Source organism: Mus musculus, chromosome 16 (genome assembly GCF_000001635.26).
Source record: "Mus musculus strain C57BL/6J chromosome 16, GRCm38.p6 C57BL/6J".
Lineage (NCBI taxonomy): Eukaryota > Metazoa > Chordata > Mammalia > Rodentia > Muridae > Mus > Mus musculus.
In genome coordinates, this window is record NC_000082.6 from 50,407,805 (window position 1) to 50,433,762 (window position 25,958).

At 41.1% G+C, this 25,958-nt stretch overlaps 1 protein-coding gene across 25 annotated transcripts in view; it reads right to left on the reverse strand.

Annotated features, from left to right (window-relative positions):
• The window catches only part of Bbx (bobby sox HMG box containing), a 240,623-nt gene extending 215,961 nt beyond the window's left edge, over window positions 1-24,662 (reverse strand). For 5 of the 25 annotated variants that reach the window (XM_011246007.3, XM_006522555.4, XM_030249279.1 and 2 more), the window contains exons 1-2: window positions 24,438-24,526; window positions 21,106-21,177 (exon numbers count right to left, since the gene is read on the reverse strand). The gene's annotated coding sequence lies outside the window, so the exon portion shown is untranslated. Of the gene's footprint in view, window positions 1-21,105; window positions 21,178-21,973; window positions 22,163-22,488; window positions 22,638-23,303; window positions 23,496-23,907; window positions 23,995-24,306 lie in introns of those variants that run through there. The other 20 variants (XM_006522546.3, XM_030249278.1, XM_011246009.2 and 17 more) reach the window with 14 other exon arrangements.
• Between the last annotated feature and the right edge of the window lie 1,296 nt (window positions 24,663-25,958).

Below are 25,958 nucleotides of genomic sequence, written 5' to 3' on the forward strand. Positions count from 1 at the left end.
CTCACACAGTTTATCTGTCTTTCCCCACTAGAAAGTGCGCTCTACAAAGCGTACATTTACAACCATCTTATTAACAGTAATATCGCCTGGAGATTAAAGCGGTGCCTATCTCACAGTAAGTTCAATAAATATTTATTGAACAAATATTCCAATTTATTTCTTATTTAAATAATGTGTTAGCTATCTTCTTTCTTATCTTTATAGGTATACTATTCTGTATCATCAATAACCCCTACCTCAGCACTAAAAACAAAACAAAACAAAACAAAACAAACCTCGTTTTATGAATTTCAATTTTATTTTTTCATTCTTCATTTCATTTGTTGAATCATAATGCTTAGAACTGTAAGTTAACACATTCTACTTTTAATAGATACATTAATATAAAGATCAATATACTGAAAACACCTAATGAACAGGAGTGTCTTTTTCATCTTAAAAAAAAAGTATGAATATATAAATGCTGACTTCCTACATTCAAAGCATTCAAGTACTTTACACAGGTCGTATCTTTTAATTTTGAAAATGATTCCAAAAGGTAATTAATATCGCCTTTGTTTACATATGAAGGAACCAGAATCGTAAGCTATTTAATCACCAATTACTAAGTTGTTTTGCATCATGAAATACTAGAAAATGATTTTCTACATATACCCACCCACATCTTCAAAGCTAAGAGTGTCATGCGTGACTTTCAAATGTGAGTTGTCTAAGACATAGTCATACTTCTAAAGCATGCTACCTCCCAGGTGGGTATGTAAAAGACAGACTTGACTTTCTGACAGTGTATCGGGAACCAGAACTATATCTAAAATACTGAAAATGAAGCTAAGCAAATGAGAAAAACAAGCAACTGTCAAGAACCGGAGAGACTGAGAACAGTAGAAGTGGCACTGGGCTTAGATAAAGGTCTCTCTCATGTAATTCCAGGTAGGAGACTCTTCCTGTCAGAACCTTGACTCAAAATGTGTGAAAGAATAAAGAATAAGATTCAAAAAATTAAAAACAAAACAAACAAAAATGTAGAAGAGACAAAGAGGAGAGGAATTCAGGTAAATTGTGTCTACTATTACTTTGGCTTTCAATAGAAGACTACCTTGTATACAAATAAATTATGAACACATATATTTAATGTCATGTTTTATTCGTTTCTTTAAAGTTAAGACTTATAGAGCTGAAAGTAAACCAACTGAAAGACATGTCACAGAAATCTAGAACTGATCAGACCTCAAAATTATGTCACCAGAAAAAACCCTAAAATATTTATACTTCATCCATCAGTGAACATGTACTTACATAGTAGATATTCAAGCTGGTACTGTTGTGTCAAGTAAGGAATGGAGCAATGACCAGCCCACATAGGACTAAGACAGCGCTCAGTAAGACTAGCTGAGCAGGTATGTTGTCAATGTCACCAAGACCACTGGTTCACTAAAGACACTCTACTGCAGAATAGTTAATATGGCCTGTGCCATCACCCAGTGTCTAAGATTCAAAGAGAACTAGTCATAGAAACTTCAACACAACCCTTCAAAAAAAGATGACAGTATTTAAGCTATTTCATTTTATTAGGGGAAAAAAATCAATTTCTAGTATTATTTCATGATATAAAGCAACTTAGTAATTGGTAATTAAAAAGCTTGAGATTTTTAAAGCAAAGATACACACATTGGCTAATCTTTCACCATGAGCATTATGAAGTATACCCAAAATACTCATTACTCACAAATCATAGTAAGTCAAGTAAGCAGAACAGCTATGTTACAAGATAACAGGAACTGGATGGGTAAGACATTACTCAGCAAATCAATATAACTCGTGTTCTTTCTAAAAATAAGCAGTAGTTGGGAGAAAAACAACCATGTATCACTTTTAGATACAATGACCATAATATCTTATATTAAAGTAAGATAGTTTGCTAGGCCCAAAATATTATGATTATATATCTTAATAACATGACCTTATTCAGTACTTTTTGAAAATTAACATATAGTTACTATAGGTTTGTATACAAATATAAGGTTTGGTTATTTAACTCGAAAGTCCCAGTTTTTCCATAAACTAAAATAGAAGTAAAAATTCACAGTTTTGGGGGCTGAAAAGATGGCTCAGGGGTTAAGAGTAAGAAACTGTTCTTCCAGAGGTCCTGAGTGAGTTCAAATCCCAGCAACCACGCAGGGGCTCACAAGCATCTGTCATGGAATCCGATGCCCTCTTCTGGTGTGTCTAAAGAGAGCAACAATGTACTCACACTTATAAAAATCAATAAATAAATCTTTAAAAAAAAATCCGTTTCTAGCCTAGTATGGTGGTGTATGACTTTAATCTCAGCCCTCAAGGGGCCGAGGCAAGTGGATCTCTCTGAGTTCTAGGCCACCCTGATCTACAGTGCTATAGTGAGACTTTGTCTTTTAAAAAGAAAATGATAAATTCTATGAGCTTTTATTACAAGTTTCTTAGAGAAAGTATCTCATGTAAAATAAGATTATACACCCCTAGAATGACATCACAAACTCACTGACTAATGACTTGTTTAATCATGTGACTGTTATCATAATCTCAAATTTGTGAATCTTACATAGACCAAAATAAACAAATTATTACCCTGTTCTGACAATTGGCTCAAGAAAAAAAGAAAAAAAATCCTTTTAATCACAGTAAAACCTCCTAAACTTGTAACAATGGTAAAATAAAGTGATAAATTATCAAACAGAAATAACTGGGAAACCAGTAATACTTTTGTGATCTGTGAAGTTAAAGAATGAAAACAGATGCGCAGCCATGTGCCAATTTGAACCTCAGCTATCAATCCGCTGAGAGCGGAAGAGCCTGCACACAGGGCTGGGGCAGGTTAGGTAGGTATCACAGCGTCGGGGAAACTGATCATTAGCTCGCAGGACCTAAATAAAAGCCGAGCGTCCAGGATTACCCTGACCTTCCTTCCATGGGTAATTTTTCTGCTGGAAACAATTAGCACCTGTGAGCTGCCTTCCACAAGCTGACTTCCTTCTACAGATCAGTATTACTCCCTGTCCACTTCGACCTAACCATGAGGCTTGGAAAGAGAACTGATAAGAAAACTCCACTGCAAAATCTGTTTGGAGCCCTGGGTTCTACAGCCATGTCACCCGGGGGAAGGAAAACCTTAGCAAAACTGTGGTTCTAACTAACACATCATCACTACCTACTGAGCAAGACCCAAACTTGAGAGACCTGGAGCCAGAGAACAAAATCTAACTCCCCTTGCTCACACCACATAGACAATGGTTTTCCTAGGAAATAACCCATCAGTCACCATTCTTTAAAGAATAAGAAGCAACTATTTCCCTTGTTTGTTTGTTTTTTAATCATTTTAGGATCAGCACAAAGGTAGATGTTACACTATTACTGTTGCAAATATGCAGGGTATTAAAACTATATACACCTTCCTAGTCCTAACATCCACCCTAGAGACTGATGGCCACACTCAAACCTTTCTACTTCCAGCTAAACATAAGGAACTAATCTGTTAACACCCTTGTCCCACAAAAATTAAAAGCTTTTATTTCCACTTAGCTGCCACTTAAGATTTATAAAAGGCTCATTTCCCTTTCATTCTAACTCCAATCCTCATAGAGAATACCTGCCTCTTCACAGGTTGCCAATCTTTGGTATGTTAAAAATTCCATCAAGTTGCACTTCTAGGATGTGGCACTTAGCTTTTAATGATGGATAAAAGAAGTCGATGGTTAAAGTCCTTTTGCTTTCTATTACAGTGTCCATCTAATATAGGTTAACTCTTTTATAAAGGATAGATATTTGTTCTTCTTTAGGCAAACTTTAAAAGCCAGACTAACTTTGACAACATATAAAATCGTTTAAACCAAGAGTGTGAAACAGAATGCACAGCCTTTGTCAGCACCACAAACGGAAGTAATGTCTCCATTTAGCCCTTCTTCTTGTGTTTATAATTTTTAAAACGATTTCTATAAATAATAAGCATTTTATATTTAAGATCTATCTCTACCAGTTTATAGAGTTGATGCGTTAATGTCTGTGTTTAAAGCATTGTTTTCTGGTCTACAACTACCTGCAGGATCTCTGCATGCATCTCTGGTGCCCAAGGAGACAAAGAGTTTTGTATATTTATTATACTGATCTCCTGCCAGAAAAATAACAAAATCTTTTGAAGAAAATCTATTTTGACAATTTCCCAGCATTTGGATACAGGCACCTCGAGAAAATGATGCTTTTTTTAATTCCTAAAATTACACAAAAGAATGGAACAGGGTGCCTGTCGGGATTACCTGGTTCTTATCCTTTGGAAGTTTGGGACTGAATAATGCCCAGTTCCCAAATTCCCAAGCAGAACTCATCAGAGGCACAGCAGACTTCCCCCTGCACTTAAAGCAGACGGTATTCCCTGACAAAAGACAGTTATTTTAAAAGTAGGCTTGAAATATGGCCTTGGATCTTAATTTAATGCTTTGTCTATGTGCACCTGAGTAGACTCAGTCCATGACAAGGTAAGTGGGTACTGTATGGACATTATGAAGCATCACCGTGTATGAGTCAGCCAATCACTGAAAACTAAATCTGTTATGGTTTTAAAATCTTCTTTCTCCTGATCAACTTGGAGCAGTTTAGTCTTTTCAGGACTGAGGAAATCTAACAGCCCCACAGTAAGTCCTAAAAGCTGTTCTATGCAGGATCGGAGAGAGCTGCTATGGGGTTTGGGGTGGCTTTTCCCAAGACCAGACTGGAATAAACTCAGGGCACTTGATAAGTTGACGTGCTATTTAACAATGTGTGACTCTTTGCAAATTCTTGCTCTGGACACTGAAGCAATGTTTCACTTTATTGTCTGTTAGCCACCCAAAATCAGGTCACGTCAGAAAGTAAATGAGAACTTGCATCAGACGATAATAAGGAAAGTTCAAGTAATAGACATATAAGATGATTTGGGGTAAGAGATAAAGCGAGAGAATGCAGTGTCCATATAGCTTCATTCTCATTAGAAACAAAGAGTCACGTGATCCTGCAGTGAGCACAGTGGCACCGATCTGGACACTGAAGCAATGTTTCACTTTATTGTCTGTTAGCCACCCAAAATCAGGTCACGTCAGAAAGTAAATGAGAACTTGCATCAGACGATAATAAGGAAAGTTCAAGTAATAGACATATAAGATGATTTGGGGTAAGAGATAAAGCGAGAGAATGCAGTGTCCATATAGCTTCATTCTCATTAGAAACAAAGAGTCACGTGATCCTGCAGTGAGCACAGTGGCACCGATCAACTGATGCTTTTACATTATTTTGAAGCTAAACAGATTTCCATAGAAAACCACCAAACCAAGAAGTCTTATTCTCAGACCCAGCTCTGCCACTCATGCCTGGGTCACACTTCCTTAATCTGGGACTTTCTTCCCATTTAAGATGATGGAATACATTACGGCAAGATCTGTAACATCTTTTATAGTTAATATTCTATTTAGTCTCTTTAGGTTCATGGTAGTTAAATGAGAAATTATTTCATCTTTATATTTTTCATGACAGATATTCCATCCCTATAGAATATTAACTTTTTAATTCACAAGTTTACCTTATTCTTGAAATGATTCTAGAAACAATTTACTTAGGAACAATTACACACAGTAATTTGCTTGACAATGCACGAACACAATTAAAGCAGAGGCCATTTTATCCTGGGCTGGAAAGTCATGCTTTTAAACCCAAGGCATTACAATTCAGTGAGAGTCCACACAGGTCCAGTGAATAGTGGTGCAAATGTCAGGAAGAAAGTACCAGAGACAGGCGGAGGGAGGGAGTGAAGATGAACTGGGATGGAATGCCAAGTCCACTTGCCAGAACAACAGGAGCAAGTTGGGGGGCCTCTGAGGCGCAGTCCTTGCATCCAAGGTTGAGAAACGGGGATTGCGACATCACAGGGGGAGGTAGAAAGTAGTGGAATCACTGAGTCTGGAGAAGAACTCTACCTCACTAGGTCTAAGGTTTCTCTTTGCTTTGGCCACTTTAAATAAAAGCTGTTCTAAAAGTTCATGGGTTCTAACACTTCCATCATTATATACTCTGTAAAGTAAATAAATAGCATGCTCTACCTTTGCCAAACTGCAGGTTCTCAACAGAATCTCACCCATTAACATCACAGCATGTCCAAAGACATTATACTAAGGAAATTGCAGAAATGTTGGAATAGGAATGGTGAGATGGCTCAGCAGCTAAGAGCACTGACTGCTCTTCAGAAGGTCCTGAGTTCAAATCCCAGCAACCACATGGTGGCTCACAAACATCTGTGATGTGATCTGACGCCCTCTTCTGGTGCATCCAAAGATAGCTACAGTGTACTTATGTATAATAATAAATAAATCTTTGGGCCAGAGCAAGCAAGGACTGAGCAAGCAGAAGTTGACCGGAGCGAGCAGGGCCTACTGGAACGAACAGGGTTGACCAGAGCAAGTAGAGGTCCTAAAAGTTCAATTCCCAACAACCACATGAAGGCTCACAACCATCTGTATAGCTACAGTGTACTCGCATACATAAAATAAACAAATCTTTAAAAAAAAAAAAAGAAAGAAAAGAAGTGTTGAAATGGAGCTAGGGATATAGCTCAATTGAAAGAGTACTTGCCTAGCTGCAGGAAGCCTTGGGTTTGAGCTCTAATCAACAGGCACACTAGCAACCCCAGCTTTGGGGAGACAAAAGGAAGAGGATCAGAAGTGCAAGACCATCCTTGACTGTGTAATAACTAAGCCTGAGGCCAGCCTGGGATAAGTAAGAGCCTATCTTCAAAACTATAGAATGGAATGGAATGGAATGGAATGGAATGGAATGGAATGGAATGGAATGGATGGATGGATGGAATGGAATAGATGGATAGATGGATGGATGGATGAATAGAAAGAGAGGGGGAAGGAGCGAGGGATGGTAGGAGGGAGGGAAGGGAAGGAAGAAAGAAGAAAGAAAGAAGGAAGGAGGAAGAGGAAGGGGAGGGGAAGGAAGGGGAATGGGAAGGGGAAGGGGATCCTAACATATACATACTCTAAGCTCATTCTTTGTCCGTATACAGTCCTTTTAATTTCCCATCTTATGCTCTAAAAAATGTTATCAGTAGACAAACTATCCACATTATCTTAAACACTTATCTAAGCAAATCGGAAGTGTAGTATTCATTTCATTGATATTTTGCAGGCCTTATGACATAAACAGCTAAATCACTTGTTCCTAAAGCACACTGTTCTAGGTGACAGCAATCTAAACAAGCTGAAAATAAGGGGGAAAGATCTTAGCACAAAAATACCCAGTCTGTCTTATACAGGGGCAGCTCTCTAGAAGAAAGGCTAGAATATGTAAATCTTGCCCTGGGGGAGCCAATACAAACTCAGTCTCCTGGGTCAAGCCACTAATCTCAAGCAAGTGTTATGTCTTTGTCTGTGGAATGGGAATAATGTCATACTAGTTACCTCACAGAGTGTTCTTAAGTGCAAGTAAAATCAGTAAATACAATCACAGTGCAGGCTCTAAGATACACCAAGTGTAAGATTTTACCACCGTGCAGAAGTAATAAGGGTTGGTTACAGCCTAGCAATAAAGATCTGATAACTCAATGACTAATAAGATAAGAACTATTACTTGAAGATCATACCAAACTTGCAAGAGGATCTCTGAGAAGAAATTAAACTTGCAGTCAGTTGTGCATAGCTTCGGCAGACTAGCCTGTCTTTGTAAGACAAAAAAATGGGGAACTTCCCACGTTGGCTACAAAGGCATTAGAAAAGCAAATTAGAACCCTGTGGCTTATTTCGTGTGCAGATGTGAAACTGCTTTAAATAAACACGTACCTGTCCGATCGATCGGGATGGCAGAGGCAGAGGACTGCATTCATGTGGCTGGTTTCTAACAGAGGGAGAGCTAATGGCACAGCTCCTCTGGGAGAGAATGCCAAAAAGCAATTTTGAATTGTCACTCCAAGGTTAGGAAGTTCCACGAGGTTAGCACCTAGAACATGGCAGGAGCTCAAAAAATACTCTGAGTACACAGAACTAGGCTGACGGTTCAGGTAAACAGCATCCAGCTAGAAATGTTCGTGCTCAGCCCTCTGCCCTCCCTTAGTTCCTTCCTCCTCTCTTAGTCCTCTTCTACTTTCATGGCATATAAGAAACATGACATGCATGTGATTCTGAACTATTTGAACTTGATGATCTTCAGACCCATTTTCCTACAAAAAAAAAAAAAAACACCCCAATCTTTACAACAACAACAACAACAAGAGGAGGAGGAGGAGGAGGAGGAGGAGGAGGAGGAGGCCGCCGCCACCAAGAAGCCTCCACTGTTCGATTCATTTGGCCATTTATTAAATACTTACTATGGGTTTTGATGTTACATTTTGGAGCACTTTATAGAGTCAGGTGTATAGCTGGCTAAGATTAATTTCTCATTCTATTGGCAGTCTCTCCATTTTTCGACTGTCTACAGTATAGAAGATACCTCCATGCAAGCACATTTGTCAATTGCTGGAATGATTTACTGTGCTACTGGAGACATTTTCAGAAAGTTCTTCCCTATCTTAAAGTGTTTGCTAGTGTTTTCCTCTAGCAATGCAGAGTTTCTGTCTTATGTTCAGTCTTTGATCCATCTTGAATTGATTTTATACAGGGCAAGAAATACGAATCTAATTTTACTCTTCTGTATGTGGCTATCCAAACTTCCTAGCACCAGTTGTTGAAGAGGCTGTCTTTTCTCTTACATTGTTGTCAAAAATTGAACAAAGACTACAGAAATGGCTCAGCAGTTAAGAGCACTTGCTGCACTGCAGTCATGAGGGGCAGTTTGGACCACAGATCCAATGCACCAAGTCAGGCATCCTTTGCATGCCTGGAACCTCAGCTTCAAAGGAGGGGAAATAAGGGTGGGGGTTGATTTCTAGCATAGCCTATAAAATGAAAATCCCAGGCGCAAAGAAGGACCCTGGCCCAAAAATATAGGCAGAGAGTGAAAGGAGGATATAAGATGCCCTCTTCTGGCTTCTGTATTTACAGGCACGTGTACCTATATAATACACATGCACATCCTTACAAAGGCACAGACATACACACATGAGATAGACATACATACATACATACATATACATATACATATACATATACATATATATACATATATAGAGAGAGAGAGAGAGAAGATAGACAGACATATAGACAAATAATTTTTAATTAGGTGGCTATAACTATCAGGGTTCATTTTTTTGTGATTCTCTAGTTCATTTCTTTAGGCTATATGTCCTTTCATGCTACTTTTGTTATTATAGCTATTAATAATGTAGTTATTGTTATCTATAGTATAACTTGAGATCAGGTACTATGCTGCATCTAGCAAAATAATGTTGTACTTATGCTGTACCTCAATAGATACTTTAAAGAACACTGAATGCATTAAGATTTGGGAATAAGGGGGCTGGAGAGATGGCTCAGCGGGTAAAAGCACTGACTGCCCTTCCGAAGGTCCTGAGTTCAAATCCCAACAACCACATGGTGGCTCACAACCACCCGTAATGTGATCTGATGCCTTCTTCTGGTGTGTCTGAAGCCAGCTATAGTGTACTTATGTATAATAATAAATAAATCTAAGAAAAAAGAAGACTTGGGGATAAAACTTCAATCTGCAAAACCAGTAGCCACTCCTAAGCAAGTATCAATTAGAAATAAACCCAAGGTGTCCTAAAATGATGTCAACAGAAATACATTTTTCTATTTTAAAAATCTGAGTCAAACTTTTTAGAAAGCCACCTATGTGATGAAGAAAAGTATGCATTTTCCCTAATTCTTAAGATCTGCATATTGAGTTCAAAGGCCACCTACTGTATTTGAAGTCTGTGCATCAAGAGTGACTGATACGTAGGATTGCATTTAAGGAAATTAAAGGGAAAGCAAATGGTGCAAGAAAAATGTTTTACATGGTAAGCTCATCACTATTCATGGGAGTGAGTCCTCAGAAGCTCAGCTCTGCGTACACAGAGTGATCCCATTCATGCTCTTCCAAATTACAGAAAATGTGTACGATTTGCATTATTGATGCAGAGATTATAAGTAGATAATCATGAACATAAAACCAAACCCAGCCTGACAACAAATCCATGAGTGTCCCAGGTCTTGAGCTTTTTCAGAACCAAATAAGATCAGAACGTGTGTCTACAGATAGATGAGACTTGTAAAGACATTCATTATTTCCATAAGGATTGGGAAATAAGACGATTTAATACTTGTTCTTCAATAAAGCCAAATGGCTCCAAAATAAACACGAGAAAAAAGATTCCCATATTATTAATCGCTCCATTTCTGTGCTCCTTGCTACTCTGATGAAAACAGTACAGTCATTATCCATGATGTGACTTTATAAAGAACTATTTTCCCAGACTAGCTTCTTCCTTATGATATCTTTTTCGAATGTGTTTGTTATAAAAGCACCCAGAGTTGACAACTGGGAACACTGAGTACAGTATTATAGAAACAAAGTTTCATTCTACCCTATGCTGAGAATCAGAAGTCATCAGCCTAGAGTGGGCCACAAATGAAACTAGGTAGAACTATACAAAAGCCACGGTTGTAAGATCATACCCTGTTCATTATAAATAAATGAAACCAGGTACCACATTGAAGGTCCTGCCAAACCACAGCATTCTAAACAAGAAACTATAAATCCAAGTACAGGCTGAAAACATCCAGGGAAACCAGAAAGCTACCTAATGAAGGAACTAGGTATACCTTACTATTATCTCTCATGAGCTCCATAGAATCCATGTTAATACTTGAACTAGGAATAGTGTTAGGATACTTCTTATTAGTACAATTGAAGAGAAAGCATTAGTGACTGTAATATATTTTTGCACTGGCATGTCTTCTGGCTCTTTTATATCTAGTTCAAATTTACTATTCCATTCTATTCTATTCTATTCTATTCTATTCTATTCTATTCTATTCTATTCACCATGCTTTTAACATTGATGTATATGGAATCCTCTCTGAGATATTACACAAACACTTCTATTCAATTATGGTATGTTCAATCACGTTATGCCACTGATAGCAATAACTAAGAATTAAACTCTTAAAACTTGACTAAAATACAACTCTGAATTTTAAACGTTACCAAAGGACATACTGATATTTAAATAATATTAAAAAATTAACATTATGAACTTGTGGTTTGTTTTTTAATTAGGTTTGATCTGTGATGAATTTGGGGTGGTGTTTGTAGTGGGGTTTGGTTTGGTTTTTGAAAAGGTGTCTCACTATTTAGCCCTGACTGGCTTGGAGTCATTTCCTAGGCCTGAGTGGCCTGGACCTTGCCACCATCCTCCAAGGTCTCTGTCTCACAAATGCTAGGATAGACTTATGCCACCATCAAATCATAAGGATGGTTTTTTAAAATAGACCCCAATGCTCAGACAAGGTAGTTTTATAATTAATGACAATCAGGACATAGACAAGTGTCACCGGAAGAAAGTCTGTTCCACTCCTGAGCTAGAATGGATCTGGTTTGCACCAGTTCCTTCTGAGGACTACTGTATACCCGGTCTATTAGAACAATTAGTGTGTATTAATGGTATATATGGTAAATATTTATGTCTTCTGGCTCCATGTTTACTTTGATGACAACGATTATTTTGTATTTATTTTATATCTCCCAAGTCCAGCTCAAGTATCAACCAACACACACTAGGCACTTGATCCATAAATGTTGACAGACAAGAGCTTTTAACTAGTTAAATCTCATCAGCATATGGTCAAATTTCTTTATTTGGAAAATACTGTTGTTTGACTATAACTTAAGATATAAAGGAGAAAGAAGTGTGTCAATTATCATAAACTAAATTAACTCAAGTTACAAGCTACTTGAAGGAGAACAGTCTGAAAGCAGTGGGGGTGGGGGGATGGTAAAACAATAAACAGAAAACCAGCACCTTCCGCACAGGATCATTTGACCAACGCAAGTAAAGCAAGATTCTGCCATAGCCTAAGAAGACGACTCTCCACAACTGCTACCTTACTAAAATATGTTATTCACGAGTTTCCTGAATAAGGGGGAAAGGAGAGCCATTCTGAGAAGAAAAAGACAAACTGGCAATCTTTTATAATTGAACTAAGCTGAGTGCTGAATTTTCAGATGTAAAAAACAAAAACAAAACCTGAGGAGCTGGGGCTCAGCTCAGAGGTAAAGTGCTTACCCACCAAGCTGGAGGCCCTGGGTACTCAGGTTCAAAGGAAAATAGAGACAAAATAACAAAAATGACCAACAAAACAAGGTAACTGGCACACACAACCTAGCTGAGCAGTGGTGGCACACACTTTTAACCCCAGTGCTTGAGAAATAGTCAAAAAAAAAAAAAACAGTCTCAAAAGAAAACAATTGAGGGGTTCTGTAGTAAAAGCAAGCACTTTGTGCTCTTGCAGAGGACCAGAGTGTAGCTCACCACCCACGTGGCAGCTCAGAATGTCTGTAACTCCAGTCCCAAGGGATCTGACACCCTCTTCTGGCCTCCTCTGGCAATGAATGGACTCAGGCAGTGCAGACAGAACACTCATGCACATAAAATAAAGATAACTCTTTTAAAAAAGAAAAAAAAAAAAAGACTGATTTCATATGACCCTGGATCTTAGTAACAAAAATGTTACTTTATATTTTTACACACAAACATTTTCCTATGCAAACTTTTATCTTATAGACTATATTCTACTTATCACAATAGAAGCAAGTTTCTTAGGTAAAATAAAGGGAGACACATATCTCAACCCATTTTCAAAACTAATGATTTGAAACTTCTAACTCTACACATAATTCATGTTTGACCAACAGGCACTCAGATATGAATGCCCAGAAATAAAATATACTCAGTAATTTTTCCACTAATATTGAATTTTCTTTCAAAGTAAATGTCAGGAAACTACTTTATAGTCCTCTCCATGTGATACTGTCAAATTTTTCTAGCAAAATATACTTATTAATTGGATATTAAAGAACTCCAGAACACAAACATGAGAAAAGTCAACTGCTCATAAAGGAAAATATCTCTACTGATGTGTGATAGAAATTACAAATTACAAAGAAGAATGGCTATGGGCATTTCAATGTGAGACAGGGCAACAAAAAAGGAAGCTGACTAGTTTGCAAACTAAGCTTGGGGCTGGTCTTGCCTTTCACAGTAACCTCATGCATTAAAGTTTACATTAGGCCCCGCCAGGAACCTTTCTCACATCATTCCTTTAAAAGTGATAAAGAATCGAGTCCCATCATTTCAGAATGAAGGCTTCTCTTTTGAGAGAAAGAAAATCTGTGGACTTCTTGGTGGAACTTTCTCCAAACCTTTTCATATCTGGCTTCTTGGCATGTGGCCCTAACAGCAGGTAAATATAGACAAAGTCCCAGGTGGCTACGGTACTGCACACCGGCAGTCTACACCTTGCAAAATCCCTGTCTAGCTGTATGACCTCAAACAAATTACTTATCCCGAGACTTGGTTTCCTTGTCATTAAAACAGGCATTTCTCATCTGAATGTTATTATAGAAAATAAACTAGTAGAACTGTGTAGCAAAGAAGGCGCTCAGTCTAAGTTAGCTTTCTCTTTTCCTCCCAGTGTAAAACATACAACCCGGGAAACCGTTCTACAAAGCACACCCAGCTTTCCAGTGAGTATAATCAAACTACTAGCCATCCTATCATTTCAAAGGATGGAAAGAATACGGAGTTTAGCTCCATCTACTCCATCAAAACAACAGGTGTCTTTTTTTTCACACAGCCCCGCTTGAAGGCTCCTCGGAACACTGTCCTAACTGACACATGTAGGAACGTTGGCAAGTTTCGAACTCACTTACCAACAGCTTCATTATATGAGCGGCATTAAATACTAAAATGACTTGAGACCTATAAATTGTTAAAATCAAATAAAAGTTTAAAAAATAAGATTTACCTCTAGATTCTCATTTTAAAATTTTACAGTGTACAGGCTCATGGGGAGATTGGAAAGGGAGGAAGGGAAAGAAGAAGAGAGAGGGAAGGGAGTTAAAAGAAGGAGCAGAAGATTCAGAGTAAGCCAAAGAAAAAGAGAATGAAGAAAGAAAAGGGGAAAAATTACATTACCACAACTTAGTAGATAATCAAAATTTGCAGATTTACTTCCTCGTTTTGTTTTGAGCACCACTACACTTCATTTATAATCAATCACAGAACTACTTCAGTAAGTTTTGGAAAACACACCAAAATAATAATAATAAAAATAAAAAATCCAGCCAGGCATAGTAATGCAGTCTTATAACCCCAGCAATTGGTAAGAGGCAGGATTGAGTTCAAGATCAGTCAGGACTATAAAACAATATGTCCTTAAATAAGAAGTCAGGGTGGGGAGTAACACTCAGAACTTATTAATATGACAATAATCAACACATGACTAATAAAACTGCCTCTGAGTCCTCAATCTGCAGCTCTCCTACATGGAGGAGAACAGCCCTATAAATAATGAAAGCATTAGCAAAACAACAATTCTTCAGGGTACAACTTTCAGTGTCTGTCCATGACAACTGACTGAACATTTTAGCATAATGATAAGCCAGACAAGGTGTTATTTTATTCCTAGAAGGTAATACTCAGTCAGATGCCATCTTCACGGCAAGCTTTCATTTGCCCATAGTGCTTATATTGGAATTTAAAAGCAACAGGCTTAGTCTTAACATCTCCTAATTTTAAAAAGAAGGAATTGAGAATCTCTATAAAACAAACCCAAAACACTCTAAGGATAAAACAAATGTTCAGGCAATACTCTACCTTTGGGGTGGGGGTGGGGGGAATGATGGGAAGAAGCACAGGGAAGTGACACAATAATGAAAGAAATATAACCATTTCCTGAAACCCCCAATTACAGTAAAACAGTGTGAAGTTAGCCTGCGTTGTGTTCAAAAGTCTAAAAAGTGGCGTGGTGCACACTTCTAAAAGTTGTGTTTGTTTAGTAAAATTAAAAACTATAACAAAATGGAAAATATGAAACTCATCTAAGCATGAACGAAGCAGTTGGTGTGTGTAAGTAAGCCCGTCCCATTCCCGAGGCCATTCCCTCTGCTCAGCTGAGGGGGACAGGCGTTAAGGTCAATTCTTGGACTGACCTGGCTTTACACCCCCTTCTTCCTTGCTCCCTTACATGAAGAAACATAAGTCACAGAGAAGCTTGCAGTGAAGGCAAGTCCAACAGGTGGATGGTCACATATTAAAGTCACCAAAAAAATGCTCCCTGTGGCCCAACATTCGGTCCATGGACTAAAGAAGTTAATTCTATAGGATCCCCTTCCTTATTTAAAACCCATACCTCTACACATAAGTCAAGATTCAGACTTTTGTAGGGTTTTCGTGGGCTTTTTTAATACAGTAAAATGCTACAAGCAACATATATTATGGAAAAATCCCTAGCTACATTACAATAGAGCAAATAATGACCATATATTGCTATGTAAATGGACTTGAAAATTATTTGAAAAACCCTCTGACAGGGTTCAGTTTTGGTGCCAAATGACTATTGATACCAATGTCTTGAGACTTTTGCAATAATCTGAATCTATATCCAAGACACATAAAAGTACAAAGAGATTTCCAAAATATACAAAGCTTACTAATTTATTGGACAATTAAAAACTAACAAATTAGCCGGGCTTGGTGGTGTACACCTTTAATCCCAGAACTTAGGAGGCAGAGGCAGGCGGATTTCTGAGTTCGAGGCCAGCCTGGTCTACAGAGTGAGTTCCAGGACAGCCAGGGCTATACAGAGAAACCCTGTCTCGAAACACCAAACCCCCCCCCAAAAAAAAAACTAATTAGAATTCATAAAGAGGAAAGGAGTTTCTGGCATTGCTAATTCTAAAACTTAGAAAACACAACAAAAGTTACTTAGTTTAATTTACTCACATAAATTAAATGATTACTGAGACAAGCCAAAAATGAATGTCTGTGTGCAGAGCACCATGTAAACACAAAGTAACACTGCTGAGACCCTTGATGCTTAACTCCTATACTTTCTTACTTTCTTTGCATGTGAGCTCCTGTTTTGCTACCCCTAGCTTTTGGGTTTTACACTAAATTTTTCAGGGATTTGGTTCATGTGTGTCCCACTCATCTTCTCCTTAGCTTGTCCTTTCTTTTTATGCTCTGCAATATAACTTATTAAGCACTAAAATGTATCTTGACAGAGAGGTAATTTCAATAGCTTCTGAAGAATGCCCTGAGTAATTATTTAGAATAAAGTGTTACAGTTTATAAGTAATTTTACATGTGTGTCCATGAGCAGATTTAAGAGCTTTATTATGTCATTGTTACTTATACTCTGATACATCGTCTTGATAAGGAAAGGAGTGGTTTTTAATCACAAAGAGAACTTCTATAGAAACTAGGTATGAGGCTATGCAAAAGACTACTCATGTCTATCACTGAAGGGATTCATAATGCCCGTACGTAAGCATCAGTCATGTGTCTTTGTGTGTGTGTGTGGTTTTTCGAGACAGGGTTTCTCTGTGTAGCCCTGGCTGTCCTGGAACTCACTCTGTAGACCAGGCTGGCCTCGAACTCAGAAATCCACCTGCCTCTGCCTCCCGAGTGCTGGGATTAAAGGCGTGTGCCACCAACGCCCGGCTCAGTCATGTGTCTTAATGAAAGTTTAAGAGCATACGATCTAAGGCAGTGGTTCTCAACCCTCCTAATGCTGTGACTCTTTAGTACAGTTCTTTTTTGTGATGACCCCAAACAGAAAAAATTTTAATTGCTACTTCATAACTGTAATTTTGCTCCTGTTATGAATCAGATATTTGATTTATGACCCCTACAAGTTGAGAACCACTAAATTCTAAGGCACCCCAGTATGCAAAAAAAAAAAAGTTATCAGAAAAGAATAATGTGCAATGCTCTCAACTAAGCACCTTGAAATAGAAAGTCATTTTCTTGTCCTCTTGTCCTATGCTATGCTTTTGATTGTCGGGGGTGTGGACTGAAGCCCAGGCTTTATATGAATAGCACTCTACCACAGAGCTGTAACTCAAACAACAGGCTCTGTCTTTTTTAAAGATGTTAGACAACCTTTCCACAGATCCAAAAACCACTATAGCATGCCTTAGCTTTTTGGTTTTCCTGGCTGTTTATTATTATTATTATTATTATTATTATTATTATTTCCTTCCCTAATTACTTGTCCAATAAGACACAGACACTACATACTGAGTGCTGAATACACCTAAGAACTATGCCTGACGTTACTGTGTAGTTCTCACACTGTTGCATGGTTATGACATTCTGCACGCACAGTAACAGAAGTTTCAAAACTTTAAAGCTATGGGAAGACAAGCTCAAAGTCCCTCAACTCGTCTGCTACACAGACAGCACAATAGAGCCTAAGGCTTTATGTGCAAACCCTCTGTTCCTTGTCTTGCACACACTAACACAGGGATATTTACAGTGATGAGGGCTCTGTCAGTCTTGCACTGAGCACACACTAAGACATGGCCTGAGTCTGGAGAAGCTGGAACAGACTTCAGCAGTCAACAATTTCAGAGGTAACTCCTGTTCGGTCTTTAGCCCTCAGTGCATTATGCCAGAGTTTCTCAAAGTCCTTCCCACCTACTGCAAAATCACCTTCTGTACTGATTAAAATCTAAATTTCTGGGCCTCACCAAATCAGAATATCTAGTAATGGTGCCTCCATTTTTAGCATGCACTCAAGATTGGTATTTTCAAACAATAGGTCGTAAAGTCAGCTTAGAGGATAATACTCAACGCCTTTGTTTAATAAAATAGCTTAGAACAAATGCAACGTATAAAGATTCTATGGAGACAGAAAATACCAAGAGGGTCCCATATACTGTCTCGGGAGACCTACTTAGTACTAGGATGCTGTTTGCAACGTAGAACTGTATTGCAATGCTCAGTCTATATATATATATATGCACACACACACACACACACACATATCTCCATCCTTCTGTCATGTTTTAAGATCTTAGTTATTCCATTCTAAGGGTTTCTGTCATAAACCCTTTTCTGAGGTCTGTGCTTAACTACTCATAGAATTATTTAACTAACATTTTACAATTATTTTAGGTTTTCTCACTCTTAATGGCTTTCATTTGTTTTTTTTTAATCCAACCTCCTCATCCTGTGGAGTTATTTCACTACCTCGCCCCTCAAACTGACTGGTATAATTTAACTATGTATTCTGGCGGCTACGTCAAAATTTCATCTGTTATGTCTTTCCCTCGTTTTCTCACCCTCTCCTTACACTGTTAGAGAGAATTCCTTACTGGGTTGCCTTCCTAAGCGTGCTCTTGTTTACCTGGCACTTATTTCAATACTTACCATATTTTTTTTCTTTGAAAGGAAAAAAAATGAGAAGGATCCCATTAACAAGGATTTTCTAGGTAAATCTGGACAGCTTTAAGATGCTGCATCACGAATGTACTAGTGTTCCAAGGAATGGCAATCTTTAAGATATTGAAATGACCAACCACGCATACTGGCTGACACCACACTCAAACTTTGCGCATATGTGACTCAAAAATATAGACGGCACATCCGATGACAAGCCCAGGAGAGGTACCAGGCCAAACAAGTCTATCCTAACAGCTGCCGTTGGTGATAAGTTATTAACAAATGAAGTGGACATCAAAGTACCTGCTTACCACTTTACTCGCTGATACTCTACGGTGCTGATGGTGCAGTATATCAAAATTAAGCATCTAAACTAATTTAATTACCACAACTGGAAACACAGTCAGCACTTTTGTGACTTACTAAGAAGAGAGTGGGCATTTCTTTTAGTACAGCAAAATTAGGCATGCCTGTTGTGACACTCCCCCAAAAGTTATTTGTTGTTTTTGTAAGGTAATGCCAGGAACTCTTCATTACTTCAAATAAAGGTTTCTAACATAAAATTGATAACCACATCAAGGCTCATTTAAAGATGTGGACCTGGCTGTTACCTATGATCTTTATGAACTAAGGAAAATAATAACTGGAAATTGTTTGCAATTTTACCGAAAATGTAGTTTTATTATTAGTTTAGCTGCCAAATAACATTATTTTCAGGCTCATTGTTCCTTCTATATTAAAAACAAAGCTATCTCATTAACTCATAAATCTAACACTTTTTTAATCAGATTCTAAGATAAAGATGGATTTATTAAGTCTCAAAATTGTAAAACTTCCTAGATACCTAAGTCTATAATGGAGATTTACTCAATCCACCCCAGTATTCCAAAGATGTGGCACCATGAAACAACACAGATAAGCCACCCTTTTAATAGCTGTTGTTTTATGTGAAATGCAAATTAAGGCTTCAGTGTCAGAATTTAATAAAGATATGCAGAATAAGAAAAATTTAGAAACTCTTGATGATGCAGAAGCAGAAACCTCTTTAAACTCTTTCTTTGATAAGTGAAGACTCACATCCGGTAAACACACTATGGATGCGAAGAACTGGCAATTCATGACAAGGTGACTTTTGAAAATCCCATTGCAAGTTGTACATTATCACAATAACTGAACTGACTTCAAAGATAGTTCTGGAAAACACTGTTTTAATGAAGGAGGCATTTGCTATCTCCACGAAGTACAAGAGCTGATCAGATTGCTTTTATTGTGGTATTGATTCTCATATTAAGTTTCTGAATTGGTCAAATACATTTCCAGAGGGAAAAGTAACATTAACTGCTCACCACAGTGTATACAATTAGCTTTGTGTGTAAGTGGGGTGCTCTCTAAAAAGCAGTAATGTATTCTCAATCTATTCCCATAATGAGAAAAAAACTTAAAAAAATCAGCAATACTGAATTGAATCCGCATATTGTGGTACATACTATAAATTCACCTTCAAAATAATCCTATTAAAACCACTCCAGTTAGTCCATGATATATGTGACATTATAGGATTGCTGACTGAAAGAAATACCTGTGAGGACTGGTGTAATATACTACTCAAAAAATAATCCCACAAAGTTTAGATTACCTAAACACCCAGTAATATCCAAGCATATTTGTTACTGGCTATGGACTACCACAAAGGCCTGGTCTTCAAATTTAATCCCTTTAGCAAGAACACATTTTAATATATACATTATCCCACCCAGCCAATCAGGAAACAAGAAAGGCAAGGATCCTAAGTTTTCTTTCATGAAGAACTGAATTACAACTCATTTTTATTCACAAAGCATAATTTCTAAATCACTATGGTACTATCATAAAGCACCACAGTTGATTTATAAAAGTCAGTACAGCTAGCTTTCTTAGGCCATCGGCAATTCCATATGCCTTGACAGAAGAGAGGCAGACTTGCTAATTAGTTTTCTGTAGTTTCCAAACACCGTGTTGCTCTTAAATGCTGTTCAAACACTGTTTTCACTACGCGGTTATCTCTCACAAACTTTGCAGACACTAACTATCCCAGATATGTTTTGCAGATTTTTCCATTTCGGAGATTTGGGAAGCGTATATTTGAAAATGGCAGTTAACGATAAATCTCAGAATAGATGTTTATGTACCAAATTTCTCCAATTGCATAAATCTTTGTGGAAGTTAGGACCAAATTTGAATCAGACTTGTACATTAAATAAAAGGCTTACTGTACCACCTAAATACAACCTTCCCCAACCCAAAAGTAACAGAGAAGATGGGAATCTGGAAGAAAACACATCACATAATTAATTAGAGAAGTCCCCACTGTGGTGCTTTTTTGGGTTTTTATTAAGTCCATTCATACATTACAAGCTTCTACATTAGTGTCTGGAGAATTTATTAGGCCTTCAACTCTGTATAAAACTTCGACCAACTAAATTGTCTATTTGATAATTAGTTTTCAAGTGGCACTTGCAGGTAAACAAGAAACAAACATTTCAACTAACTTTCGCTGTCAATAACCTGCAGGTGAACTGGAAAGACTAAAAATCCTGAGTTTGGCTGTGAGAGAAACTCAGTGAGACAACTGCGGGGTAGAGAATTATAACCCCACATGACCCCACTACGCATCTAATAATGACCCTTCTGTCACTACCAAGAGACACCCAGTTCCCTCTCTCAGGAGTGTGCATACTTACCCTGGAAGGTAAATGGGAGGCACACAGGAAGGAAGATGAACTGCAGCAAAGCCTTTGTCAGACGATAGTGACCTATAGGTAGCAAATAAAAGCACATCATCAGAATGGGAAGGCTTTCCAAGAGTTCAATGAGGGAAGGGCACAGCTCCATACCAACCCCTTGCCTGTCTCCACCCTCCTCCACGAAAGAGCAGCAAGGGCAGTAAGGGAAAGCATCTTTGATTATTCAAAGGGGGTGGGGGCAGCCCAGCTGGCATTCCTGGGTCTGCCCAGAACCTTGCTTCCTACTCTGTCTGTACAAAGCAGAAAGTTGATCTGTTCTGAACAGCAAAGCCCACACCACGATCATTCATCAACTTGCACAAGTGATCACCACCCCCTGGGCAAATACACCGGTAACCAAATCGGTAAAGATCGATAGGCACTCCGTGCCTCCCTCTGCCCAAGAGCCAGGCAGCCTGGAGGAGCAACCGTAGCAGCGGGTCCAGGTATCGCAGCCCTCAGCGCTGCAGACCTGGGCGGCCACAGCCAGCTCCCAACAGCCTGGCTGGGTCACAATTCTGAGACGGAGATCGGAGTCGACCTGGGGAAACAAATTCTCCACAGCCCACGACAGCAAGCTCAGGCCACCAGGTCGGCGAGGTCGGGGTGGGGGAGGCTAGGAAACGCCGAGGGAGAAGGAGAGAGGGAGGGATCCCGGGAGCCCACCCAGGCTTTGTTGCTGGTCACCATCAACTTTGCATCTTAGTACAAAATGTCGATCTTTAAGGCTGACAAGACAGAGGCAGAGGTAGAGGGAGAAAGAGAAAGGCAATAGAGTCCATCTTGCTTTGGGGAAGAGGGGGAAGGAAAAAAATGAAGTGCAAACCCTACACTCCGGGCGTAAAAGTCTTCTAAACACCTTTCCAGAACGTAGGAGCAACGAGTGGGGTGTCCCTGTGCCCGTGCCCGCTCGAACTGGCGGCGGTCTGGGGGGAAAAAACGCCTCCTTCGCCTCCTCTTCCTCCTCCTTCCCCTCCTCCTTCTCCCGTTCCTCCTCCTCCCGTTCCTCCTCCTCCTCCTCCTCCCGCGGGCCCCGGCGAAGATCCCGCCGCCGCTGCCTCTGCCGCCCCCCAGGGAGGCACCGCCGCCGCCCGGCCCCGCGCTGCCATTCCAGCCTTGGACCGCGCGGCGTGGCGCGCGTGGGGCCGGGTGCCGGGTGGCCGCCCGGAGATGTCCGCTGCGGGGACCCCCGCGCCCCCTGGCCGTAGACTGGCTACAAAAGTCGCGCGAGCAGAGGTGGCGGCGGCGCGCAGGGGAGAGGACGCGCGTGGGGAACCCACGCCGCGAGTGGGCAGCCCCAAGGGATGGCCGAGAGCGCCCCTCCTCGTGCAGGGAAAGTACCCCAGTCCCCGCCAGCCAGCCCCAGGAACAGCAGCCCGGCGTCCACGGCCGGTAGACGAGAACTGGACGTGTCATTAGCAGGACAGGCAATGGTTTCAAAGCCCCAGGCCAATGACCATTAGCCGAGGCAGAGCTAGCTCGGTCCCCATCCCCCACCACCTCCACCCACCTCCCCCTCCAGCTACCTCCCCCCCCCACCTCCACCCCACCTCGAGAAACTTTTCAACAAGATCCACCTGGGCTAATTTGTCCTCAGACAGTTAAAATATTGACTAGACCCTACACACTGGGAAGGAAGGGGAATGCACGCTTTATTTTCCTTTCTGTAGAAAGGAAAGCAAAAAATAGCTTGTCTCTGTGTCTCTCCCTCTCCCCCCCCCCTCCTCTGTCGTACATGTTGTGTCTTAGCTTTTTGCATCGTTTCGTTTTACCTTCCTCATTTAGCAGAAATGATCGCGGGTATTTCACACATAAACGTGTTCCAGATTCCTGGATTCGGGGTCCTTGTAAATTACAAGAATCCGGTTCGGTCTCAGTTACGTTAAGTTTCATGCGATCTCCCCAAAATAAATTTTAAAATAATAATAATAATAATACATTTCTGAGGGTGAGCGAGCGATTCGAGGTGGAGGAGGGAAAGAAGCCTCCAGTCTGATTTCTGTAATTTACTAGCGACCCGGATCGCAGAAAATAACAGTGTAACACGAGCGTGGCTTCCGAGGGTTGGGGAGCTCTTTCTAGAGGCATCGACCCCATCCCCGGATAAAGGATCTGCAAGTTTTCTGTCATCGCGACCGTGCAATGCCATAACTTACCTTCAGAATGAGTCTTTAACCAGCCAAGGCCTTCCTCCTCCCCTCCACCGCCACCACCCCCAGCCTCGCTCTCTCCACCTTAAACTTATTGACACAACATAATCCCACATTCAAGCAAAATCCTGACACAGCCTCCCTCGTCCTCTCCCCCCTCCTCTCTTCCCTCCCGTTTCTCTCTCTCTCTCTCTCTCTCTCTCTCTCTCTCTCTCTCTCTCTCTCTCTCTCTCTCTCTCTCTCTTCCCCTCCCTCTCCCCTTTCCCTCCCCTCCCCTCCTCTCCCTCTCTCGCCTTCTTCGCCTTCTTCCCCTCTCCCCTGTTCTTCCTCCAGGCTACTCTGGCACTGGAACAGCACTTTCTCCACTCGCCGCGCATTTGGCTGGGGGTGGGGGGTGAGGGGGACACCGATCTCGGGGCCGGAACACCCAAATCCTAACTCTGCAGATGAACGAGCAACCGGGCTGCCGGTCCCGGTCACCGTCGCACACACACCAAATGTAGCCCCGACCCACCGAGGGCAGCCTTCCCGTACCTTCCACCCCTGCCCCGGGCTCCTCAGGCCCCACCTCCCCCGGCAGCCGAGCCCTGCCCGGGGCTCCTCCACGTACTTTCGCCTCCTTGAAGTTTGGGGCTCCCGGGGCGGCCACGAGCCGCCCGCCGGCGTGAGGGGACCGCTCCGTTGTTGTTTTCCTCGGGCGGCTCAACCCCGCGCCCCGGCTCCGTGCCCCCTCGGGCGGCGCTGCCCGGGCGCCGAGAGGTGCTGCCTGCAAACGCAGCCTGGCACCGGCTGGCCTACTCCTCCCCAGCCCGGCCCCCAGCTCGCGCTCGCCGGGCAGCGCCGCGCGCCCCCCGGCCCGGGCCCGCCGGCGCGGCCGCCGCGACCCTCGGCCCGACCTCTCGCCACCCAAAGTTTTGGCTGAGGGGAAAGTGGCCCGCGAGGCGCCGGCCGGTGGCGGCTCGGGCTCCGGACGCGCGGGTTCCCCTCGCCTTCCTCAAGTCCACCCTACCGGCTGCCGCCGCCGCTGCCGCCGCTCCTGCCGCGGAGTCCTCGGGCTGCAGCCCCGGCGGCTCGCAAGTGAGTAGGAAAACAGAAAGTGCGGGAGAGCGCCTGCGAAGGCTGCGGATGGCGGGCGCCTACCTCGCGGGCTCGCCGCGGCGCGAGGGCGTGTGTGTGGCTCGCCCTCAGCGGCCAGTCAGGGGCTCTCTATGGGAAAGTGGAGAGGAGCTTGCGGAGCCGCGCTGCCTCCGCTCCACTGTACACTGCTCCACATACAGTACATGCAACCCGGAGAGACTGAAAACACTCATTTTATATAAGGCAGCCTGCCATTGGCCCGCGCCGTGACGGACGGGCGGCGCAGCCAAACAGGAGGCGCGTTACACCCAAACACACGCACACATACACACATTTCACAGAGACACACAAAGATCATCACATTTTCTATTTTCTAATGTTCGGGACCTGTAGACAGTGGGCGAAGACAGGTAGTGAGGCCCAGCAGAGTAGGGGTCAGGAAGGAAGCCCTCTCTATACCAAGTTGCCAGGCTTGAAACTGGTGTCCTTTTGACTTGGGAGGGTTATGGTAATAAACTACAACTCCACTGGATATGGAAGTGAGGAGGGATGGGTTTGATCGCTGCCTTGTGGTGCCCCATGAAAGAGGCGAGCATTGTGTTATGATTTTACAGCCCGGCCTGCTAACAAGTGGCCGAGAAAGGCTTTTATCAGCTTAGATTTCTTTTGTCAATGGGTTAGCCATCACATAGGCCAAAATAGTGCGAGATAAGTTTATCAAGACTAGAATGCTTTGAGATTGTGACTGCCTCGTTAGCAAGCAAATTCAGAAAGTAAGAAAAAAAATCAATACAACAGGCAGAAACAAAGATAAACCTTATGCTAAAGTAGCCGAATGTGCACTTGAAAGTCAGAGGGCAATCACCTGTATGGGTACACAAGGTGTGCTGAAATTACACACCTTGTGGGAAAATGACAATCGACAGTCTGCCTTAGAAATAGACCTCTTGGTTCAATATAGCCAAGATTTATAATACACACACACACACACACACACGCGCGCGCGCGCGCGCGCACACGCACACGCACACACATCCTTTGTTTTATGTATTTCCCGCTGTATATGACTACTCTATGGTGGGTGATTTCTAGAGACAATGAAAGCGAGATCTAGTTTTAATGATATTTTTACTATGCTGTATCTTTGGCAGATCTTGTTAACAGTTTGATATAAACAAGTCAAAGGGATACTTAGAAAGAACCGAACCTAGGAATTAAAACAGAATAAAATGCACACACAAGTTTTTAACTAGTTGAGCAATCTTTTGAGCATATGAGTTCTTTTAGTCTCCTTCATTCTTAGAGTTGATTTTAGTTTTTATTTAAAGATTAAAATAAGCTTTCCCAAGATTGCCTTCATTAAATGGTTATTCAGCATCTACAACTCACTGGGACTATTCTAGGTCCCAGATGTTTTCCTGGAGTTCCTTCTGACCAGGATCCAAAATTTTCAAGAATCTTAAATACAAACAGTTTTGAAGATTAAATAGTATGATTTTTATAGTCTAACTGATAGCCTAAATTTTAAAAGTAAACCGAGTAAGAAAACCTTTCTGTTCTGGTTTTGGGTTTTGGACTTTTTGT